This window comes from Lagenorhynchus albirostris, chromosome 8 (assembly GCF_949774975.1).
Source record: "Lagenorhynchus albirostris chromosome 8, mLagAlb1.1, whole genome shotgun sequence".
In the NCBI taxonomy this organism is placed as follows: Eukaryota; Metazoa; Chordata; class Mammalia; order Artiodactyla; family Delphinidae; genus Lagenorhynchus; species Lagenorhynchus albirostris.
The window spans coordinates 82921424-82931417 of record NC_083102.1 but is presented as its reverse complement, the minus strand read 5'-3'; positions in this window follow the sequence as shown (position 1 = coordinate 82931417).

Below are 9994 nucleotides of genomic sequence, written 5' to 3'. Positions count from 1 at the left end.
AGATTCTTTTCCCACATAGGCCATTAAAGAGTACTGAGTAGAGTTCCCTGTGCTATACAGCAGGTTCTTATTAGTTATCTATTTTATATAAAGAAGTGTGTATATGTCAGTCCCAATCTCCCAATTTACCCCTCCCCTCCCACCTTATCCCCTGGTAACCATAAGTGTGTTTTCTACGTGACTCTATTTCTGTTTTCTAAATAAGTTCCTTTGTATCATTGCTTTTTAGATTCCACATGTAAGTAGTATCATATGACATTTCTCTTTCTCTGTCTGACTTACTTTACTTAGTATGACAATCTCTAGGTCCATCCATGTTGCTGCAAAAGGCATTATTTCATTCTTTTTTATGGCTGAGTAATATTCCATTCTGTGTATATACTACATTTTCTTTATCCATTCCTCTGTTGATGGACACTTAGGTTGCTTCCATGTCCTGACTATTGTAAATAGTGCTGCAATGAACATTGTGGTACATGACTCTTTTTGAATTACGGTTTTCTTTGGGTATATGCCCAAGAATGGGATTGCTGGGTCATATGGTAGTTCTGTCTAGTTTTTTAAGCAACCTCACTACTGTTCTCCATGGTGGTTGTACCAATTTACATTCCCACCAACATTGTAGGCATGTTCCCTTTTCTCCACACCCTCTCCAGCCTTTATTGTTTGTAGATTTTTTGATGATGGCCATTCTGACTGTTGTGAGGTGATACCTTATTGTAGTTTTGATTCGAATTTCTCTAATAATTAGTGATGTTGAGCACCTTTTCATTTGCTTTTTTGGCCATCTGTATGTCTTCCAGACTTTCTTGTTTTTGATAACCTTGACTGTTAGGAGGATTACTTACTGTACAGGTGTTTTATAGAACATTCCTCAATTGAGATTTGTCTGTTCTTTCCCATGATTAGACTGGGATTATGGATTTTAGGAAGGAAGACCATAGAGGTAAAGCATCAGTTTTATCACATCATATAAAGGGTAGTTACTAGCTACATGATTTATGACTGTTGATATTGACCTTGATAACTTGGCTGAAGTAGTATTTATCCAGATACTCCACCACAGTAAAGTTACCTTATTTTGCCCCCTTTCCATTCTGTACTTTTGGAGGGAAATCACCATGTACAACCCGTAGTTCAGGAGTGTGTAGATAAAGATACTCATCTAGACACTAAAGATACAATGATGAAAAAGACATATGCTCTGCATTAATGGACAGCTCCCGGACAAGCGACCACCTCATCACCTTCAGATAAGAAGTCGAAAGATACACAATGCCTTCCTGTCTATTTCTCCTTTTCAATCCCTAATATCTCTATTAACATGAAAGGCATATTTGAATCTTATTTCTGTTCCTTACACAGACATCCCAAATGTAAGCTACATACTGGAAAATCAGCCTTTTACCAATACAGCCTGGCAACATTTTGATCTTGTTAAAACATCTTCAACTAGGTGCCTTCAAGTTCTGACCTTGACATTCAAAGCCCTCTTCAAAATGATGGTGTTTATTGTTTTTTTCTGTGTGTGTCATCATTGCCCCACTTAACTTCCCAGAAAGATGTTCATTAAGTTCAGTCAGTATGACTTGACAGTAAAATGGAATTTAGAATGAATTTCTACCTGACACAAGAATTTTTTTTCCAGAAATAGGCAGAGTAGACTATTAGCATTTTAGGTTTTCTTCAGTAATGCTCCAATCTGCTCACAATGTTTAATTCACTAGCTCAAGTAAGGGAAATCAGAGAACTGTTTTTTTAACCTGCTGCTGACCTATTGTACTCTCCTGGGGAAGTCTGCTTTTTCTTGTTTGCTTGCCTATAAAACAGTAATTGAAATGTTTAATTCCTGACTATCAACAGGTGAATTATACTCATTGTAAAGAACCTTGACTTCAAGTCCTCTTTGGCTTAATTACACAGAGAAGTAGAAACTGTTGTTAGCTGGAATTAAATACTAACTCCTGTCTGCTTTCACTTTTTCTTCAAGCAGTTTGCTGCCTTGCAAGAGGAATTTTAGATCAAAAAACATAGTATTTTCACATTCCTGGAAGTTTCTGAACAATTATTTCTTAGCTACTTCTGAGCTGATAAAATTTTATTAATCTGAGAAGGCAATGCTAGTTATCTGTAGCTTGGACTGAGGAGCACAGACGAGAGGAGTGGAGAAGCAAACATTAATGTTTTCTCTTCTCCTGTATCAGCCTTTTTTTTTTTTAAGTAGAAATGTTTTGCTATTTAATGATATGCCTGTCAAAAGCAGATTATTTACCTAGGATAACTTCTGAATTTAGTTTGAATTTGGATTACGCCTCCCATGTGTCTGTGACCTTGGGTTTATTACTTAATCTCTCAGCCTCTGTCAAGTGCAAAATGGGCATTAAATATGATTGCACTTAGAAGGTGCATCAGACATGTGGATGAAGACCTGTAATAGAAAGAGATCTAAAACATGAGAGATGTACAATGTGGTCCCTAACTGTAACATGTTAGAAATGCCAAATCTTGGGTCCCACTCCAGATCTACTGAATCAGGAACCCTGTGCATGGGGCTCAGAGATCTGTGTGTGTTAGCCAGTCCTCCAGGTAATCCTTAAGCCTGCTGCTTTCAGAGAACCAATGTAGCTGAAGTATGAATCAATGAAAAACTTCAGGCTACAATTATGCGAGGAAGCAGGGAATGATTTTATCTTCCATGGCTGAGGAAAATTTGAGATAGCCACTACTTTTGAGTTGGTAATTTATCATTAATCTGAGAGGAAATTCAAAGTAGATAAGCTTAGTCTGGAAAAATTAGGAGATTTCATCCAGGAGAACAAGGTGAGGATGGGACTTGTCACCATGTCACACTTAGGGAACTAGAAGTTCTTTAGAATGCACAGAACGGAGGAGAGAGAAGGAATCTACTCAGTTGAAAATATTTCTGTAAGTTTCCAAACCGCAGCATAAAGTTTTTAAAGCTATCAAGTCAGATTTTGTTTCCCATGAAGTTTCCAGCAGCTAATGGTTCAGTAGATTACGTGGGCCTCTCACTGTTGTGGCCTCTCCCGTTGCGGAGCACAGGCTCAGGACGCGCAGGCTCAGCGGCCATGGCTCATGGGCCCAGCTGCTCCACGACATGTGGGATCTTCCCAGACCAGGGCACGAACCCATGTCCCCTGCATCGGCAGGCGGACTCTCAGCCACTGTGCCACCGGGGAAGCCCGGTCTTAGGATTCTTAAATCCCTAAATAAAGTGAGATCAAGGAAAAGGTGAAGTCTAAAGTCCAACAGTTACAACAAGTGTAAATTCTTCAAAATGCTATCTACTATTTCTATCTCCTAGTCAAACATTAGTAAATGTTAAATATTTATGTCTTCCCAACTGTGTGGATTGGAGCTGACCTGTTTTTGAGGTATTCTTTCTTGAATGAATTATGTGAAGGTCAGAAGAAGAAAGAAAAAAACACTACCAACAAACGAATGTGTATGTTTCATTGGAGCGCTCTGCTTGACTTAACCCAGCAAATTAATGATCGCCTAGAGGCAAAGCAATTCCACTTCACTGCTGACCCTCACCTCTATGCTCTGCCTTGCTTACTATGAGGTGTTTTGTTTGTCTGTTTGTTTTGCTGGATAAGTGTGATCCTAGAAATGTTTGCATGTATTTTTCTGGCTTCAAGGCATGATTTTTATTAGTGAAATTGTCAACTTGTATGTATGCCTTAGGACAGAAGGATTCAGGAACTGTTCTAAATTGTTCAGCAGCCTTCTGGGCTGTTCTGTTAACACCATCACCTTCTAAGGTAAGAAATCCAGTTTGTGTGTGTGTGTATTTAATAATTTTTTCTTCTTTTGTCTTTAGTCAGCATCTAACTTTCAAATCATGGGTAGGGAAGTCACTAGGCTTAGAAGTTAATGTTTCAGAGGTCAACATCAAATATAGTCTCTCAACTGTGCCAAGATGTTGATTTTTTTTTCCCCCATCAATCATTCATTTGCCTAAAAATCCCATTGGTCTGTTAATTTTTATTAATCTACTATTTCTTATAACTGTTCTTAATCCTCATTCGGAGGATTATATATATCATATTTTATATATATTGTGTGAGTCTTACAGATTTTTCTCTCATTTTACGCTCTGGAAACCTAACATTTTTTTGAACAGACTTCTTCGCTACATCCTCAAGCACTTAATACCTCCTCACGTTAAGCAAAACTCTTTTCTCTTGATCGCACCAGCTCCTTAGATGCGCAGCTTGTGGAGAACACTACCCGTATTCCGTGTGCCACAGGGTCTCAAAACAGAGGTGGCATCTCCTAAATCCCTAAGATGGCTTCCAAACTACTACTTGATTTCTTTTCAAAGAAATATTTTAAATTTAATTCATGTTTTTATTGAAGTGATACATGGATAAACTTTAAAAATGTAAATTTTTCTGCAAAGCTTATTAGAAAAATCTAGTCTCCAAAAACACCAAGCCCCATCACATGCCCTGGAGGCAACACTTGTAGTTCTCAGCTATTTCTTTTAGAATTTGCCCCCAATTTATAAATAACATGTATAGATATACATATATATTTTTTCTTGACTCTTCAGTTTTAGGTACTTGCTATTAACTTCTTACAGAGGAAGACTTATCTTTATAATTCACTTATCCCCATCTCCCCACTTACAGTCTATCTCCTTACCCTCCTGTGAATATAGGTATAGTTATTTAATAAGTTAATCTTTAGATCAAGATTTAGTATCTGTTATGGCTGATGATGATTCACAGCTGAGTAATGTGATACACTACACTTGTATTTCTTCTATAATAGTTCTTCACCCTGGTTCTTCACCCTTAGTTTCCTCTGTGCCTTTCTCTACTTCATCCCTAAACTCCCTGTCAGAAGTGGACATCATTTTACATGTCTCTGGTCCGTTCACGTTTTTATTCTCCATAGCAGTTGTTAAAAAGTCTCACTGTTGCCTCAACTTGTCTCCCTGCATGGTTATAATCTTCTCTCTTTGGAGATGACCTGTGACTTCCCACATCACTGTACAGAAAATCGAGGTGATCAGCTAAGGAACAAATATAACCTGTTACCATCCTCACCATATTCCCTCTAGTCCAGGTAGACAAGCTTGTTTATATCTGGTGCACTAGATTCCTACCTCCTCTGCTCTAGACTGTATCCCTTCGGCTCATTAGTAAATGGCATATCCACACAGCTTCAAGCTCAGTTTTTCACTCTTTATTTCACTTGCAACTGTCCTCATGATTCTGTGATTCACTATTGCAGTAGTCTCCTCTGTGGTCTGATTATCTCCTGCCTTATGTCACTTGAATCTATCCTCACTCTGCCACCAAGATGATTTCCTAGAGCACTTTTTGGTCTTCTGACTCCCTTCCTTAAAATCCTTTGGAAGCCTGTATGACAGACACTAGGTCCATGCACCTCACTACAAATAACTCAATTTCCTTTCTTTTTATGGCTGAGTAATATTCCATTGTATATATGTGCCACATATTCTTTATCCATTTATCTCTCGATGGACACTTAGGTTGCTTCCATGTCCTGGCTATTGTAAATAGAGCTGCAGTGAACATTGTGGTACATGACTCTTTTTGAATTATGGTTTTCTCAGGTTATATGCCCAGTAGTGGGATTTCTGGGTCATATGGTAGTTCTATTTTTAGTTTTTTAAGGAACCTGCATACTGTTCTCCGTAGTGGCTGTATCGAATATTACTCAGCCATAAAACGAAACGAAACTGAGTTATCTGTAGTGAGGTGGATGGACCTAGAGTCTGTCCTACAGAGTGAAGTAAGTCAGAAAGAGAAAAACAAATACCGTATGCTAACACATATATATGGAATCTAAAAAAAAAAAAGCGATGAAGAACCTAGGGGCAGGACAGGAATAAAGACGCAGATGTAGAGATTGGACTTGAGGACACGGGGAAGGGGAAGTGTAAGCTGGGACGAAGTGAGAGAGTGGCATGGACTTATATACACACTACCAAATGTAAAATAGGTAGCTAGTGGGAAGCAGCTGCATAGCACAGGGAGGTCAGCTCAGTGCCTTGTGACCACCTAGAGGGATGGGATAGGGAGGGTGGGAGGGAGATGCAAGAGGGAGGAGATATGGGGATATATGTATATGTATAGCTGATTCACTTTGTTATACAGCAGGAACTAACACACTATAGTGAAGCAATTATACTCCAATAAAGATGTTAAAAAAATAAAATAAATGAGACTATAGACATTAAAAAAAAAATCCTGTGGAAGCTCTCCAATGTATATGTGGTAAAATGCGTTCTCCTTAGGCTGTCCTGCAGAACCGACGGCTGAGGCCTCTTCCTGACCCTCTAAAAACTGTACACGGTTTTTAAACTTAAGTTCGTAGAATAATGAACTACTTACACGTGTGACTCTTTGGTACTTCTGCACTTGTGTATGCTTTTTCTCCCTTGTCTTAAAACACTTCCTTCTCGTCACCTGTCAGAAGACACCTGGACAAAGTACCTTATGGGAAATGTATCCATTCTTTTTTTGTTCTTATATACAACTGTCATGACACCCATAAAGCCTTATTGTCCTTACTAATCATATGTCTAAATTCTCCACCAGACTGTACATCTTTCATGATGGGGTCCATTTTAAAATTTTTCTATGAACATTCATTCCTTAGTACCAAATTGTCATTCAGTAAATATTTGAATAAAGGTACAGATAAACACTGAATTTTTAATAGTGTAGTTCAGGTGAATCGAACAATGGTTAAGGGCAGAAATTGGAGAATCTGACTACTTGGGTATAAATCGAGACTCAGCTACACATTACTTACAGAATTGGAAGAAAGTTATATATCTTATATATGGCTTAGTGTCCTAAAATGATGCTTGGAACACTTTCTAGTACCCAGTAAACACTAAACATATTGCTACTGTTAATTTATGTTAATAAAATGTTACATTGAAGATATTTAAAATTCTAGCTAATCTAAGGAAGAACAAATTATTGGAACTCACAGAAGCCATTTAATTTGATCAACTAGGTATCTCTTTCATAGTATCTCTTCTGGAAGGTAATGGAAATATTGAAATATCATGATTTATACCACTGGAGTGAGAATTCCAGATTCTTAGAATGTTGGTTTATATACGTTAGAGCGACATTTCCTCTTTATTATTATTTTTGTGGGTATTACACCTACCTAATACATAAAAATTACTGCAACAAATCAAATTTAAAACCCATATTGTCAGTATTGGAAATCACAAGAAAACATACTGGCATGTGTAGTCGAATGACGTAAGCAAACCCAACCATCCAGAGCAGTGCAGATACACAGACAACTGATCAATTTTGGAAAAATGAGAAGGACAAGTGGTTGAGAAAGTGGAACAAGGAGAGTGCATGGTTGGAAACAGGTGGGATTGATTTAGAATGGCTCCCGGAGGGAGATGCTGATGGAATGGATAATTCTTTTATAGTCCAGATCTGGTTGTAGCTTCTCTTTAAAAATGATTCTTTTAAAAGCCTACATAATCTAACTGATGGAAAAATGTAACGAGTTGGCAGCCCATTCAAATGGAAAGTTGTTAATCAAAATTTCTCCACCTAACACGCAGCAGAATTTTGCACCAATGTGTCTCTATTCAACTGAAAAAATCAAGATGGGGACAGCTGTTATATTTTTCTGGTTATAATCTGAATCTTCAGATTCTGAAGTTCTGTAGCTTTGTTTCTGCCATCTGGTGGTTGAAAATGCTGACGTTCTTGCTGTCTATGAAGCTGTATTAATTCTTCATGCACACATATGAATATACATTGCCTCTCACGGAGCAATTTGCCGTTACTGAAACTGGCATGCATTTCAGGGCATTACACATGGAAAAAAATGGTATATATTCTCCTTTAATGAATTCTTCAGTCAAAATTTATGACATATTAAATTATTTACACACAAATGTCTTATTGTGTTGAATCCTATAAATGGTATTGTTTTGGAATGAAGCTTTTTCTTTCAACAGGCTCTAAGTTATTTTTCACCTCTGTTCAACTTAGTACATTTTTAGAATGTGAAGGGATTTCTAGGTGGCTTTAGAATACATTAATTTTGGTTAATGTGTTTAAGAATGGACAAGTAAAACTGAATGCAAATTGTAAAAGCAAGGTGTAGTTATCAGTGCAGTTGAAGACAAATAACTGTTAGATTACAGAAGCGAAGGGCCAAATGCTCACAAACCGAAGTCCAATTTATAGTATGCCTTCCTAATCATGCAAAGAATGTAATGTAGCAGGAATTGAGTGTAGCAGGGGAAAGGGGGATGGGAAAGAACATACATTGACATTGTTATAGTGTTACAGTGGAAATAATGTAAGATAATCCCCAGGCTATGTAGTTAAACAAAAGGTTGCTTCTCCCTAGGTTCAGGGTCAACCCTACTTGTTAACCTCTTTTAAGACCTTGACTCTGGGTTCAGGACTATCATAAAAACATGACTGGTTATCAGGAACCACTACTGTCTCGTGCCTATCAAAGAGGACTTTAACACTGTGGGAAGTTCTTCCTCTTAGACTGGGGTTCATCCCATGTGGCTTATTTTTTAAGCCTTTGCAGCTGTGTGTGTAAGAGGGCTGTTTCATCATAGATAAGAACATTTGCAGTATTAACTGAAGTTTTATTTGCTGTTCTTTTTGAAGGCTCTGAGTTTTTTCTCTTTTGTTAGAATAAGGATGTAGACTTACAAAACAAACTATTGGGATTCCAGGCCTAGTTCTGTTAATTGATTTCACTGAATGATTTTAGTGAACCATAGATTTACTTGAAAATTGGGATGATAACAACATATACTCCGCTTGCGCTAGAAGTTATTTTGTTGATCAATAAATATATTGTTAATTAAAGAATTCATAAAAATATACCAGTACAAAACTATAATATTGTTACATTTCTCCCATGCTACTTGCTTCTTTCTATCCCTGGTTCCAGCCAGCTCAAAAAAGAGAAGGAAATAGTATTCAGCAGAAAGAGAGTATTGTTTGAGAGAGAGCAATTTTTCCACAAAGAGTCAATTTATGATGTAGTCTAAGTGTATAGGGAGCCGCAGAATGTGACTGAAGGTAAGAATGAGGCCCTCTCTGATAGCTCTCACCACCTACTACTGCCAAACTCACATTGAAATTTTGCCATTAAAGCTGCAGTTCTGGGCTTCCCTGGTGGCGCAGTGGTTGAGAGTCTGCCTGCCGATGCAGGATACACGGGTTCGTGCCCCGGTCCGGGAAGATCCCACATGCCGCAGAGCGGCTGGGCGCGTGAGCCATGGCCGCTGAGCCTGCGTGTCCGGAGCCTGTGCTCCGCAACGGGAGAGGCCATAACAGTGAGAGACCCGCGTACCAGGAAAAAAAAAAAAAAAAAAGATGCAGTTCTTTTAGATCTTGATGACACCTCTTCCAAAAGTCCCTACCAAAGAGAAGACATTATACAGGGGTCCAGCATTATTAATTATCAAAAGAATCTTGACAGAAACGGAGGAGAAATCTGCTGGGCAGAGGCCAAGCAATGTATGTGGGTAGAATGAGAAGGGACACCATCTCCTCCACATTTACCTTTACCTTCCTATGGACTTTTGCATGACCATTTTTTGTTTCTTTTTAAGTACGTGGCGTCACTAAACTATAATTAAAAGAAGTATTCGCCAGGGATATAAATATTCAAGTTAATCAAGTTTGTTTTCCTTTAGTATTTTTTTTTTTTTTTGGCGGTACGCAGTCCTATCACTGCTGTGGCCTCTCCCATTGCGAAGCACACGCTCCGGACGCGCAGGCTTAGCGTCCATGGCTCACGGGCCCAGCCGCTCCGTGGCATGTGGGATCCTCCCGGACCGGGGCACGAACCCGTGTCCCCCGCATCGGCAGGCAGACTCTCAACCACTGCGCCACCAGGGAAGCCCTCCTTTGGTATTTTTTAGGCTTCTTCTAAGTTTGAATTTGTGTTTAGAAGGTCTTTTTGAATTTAT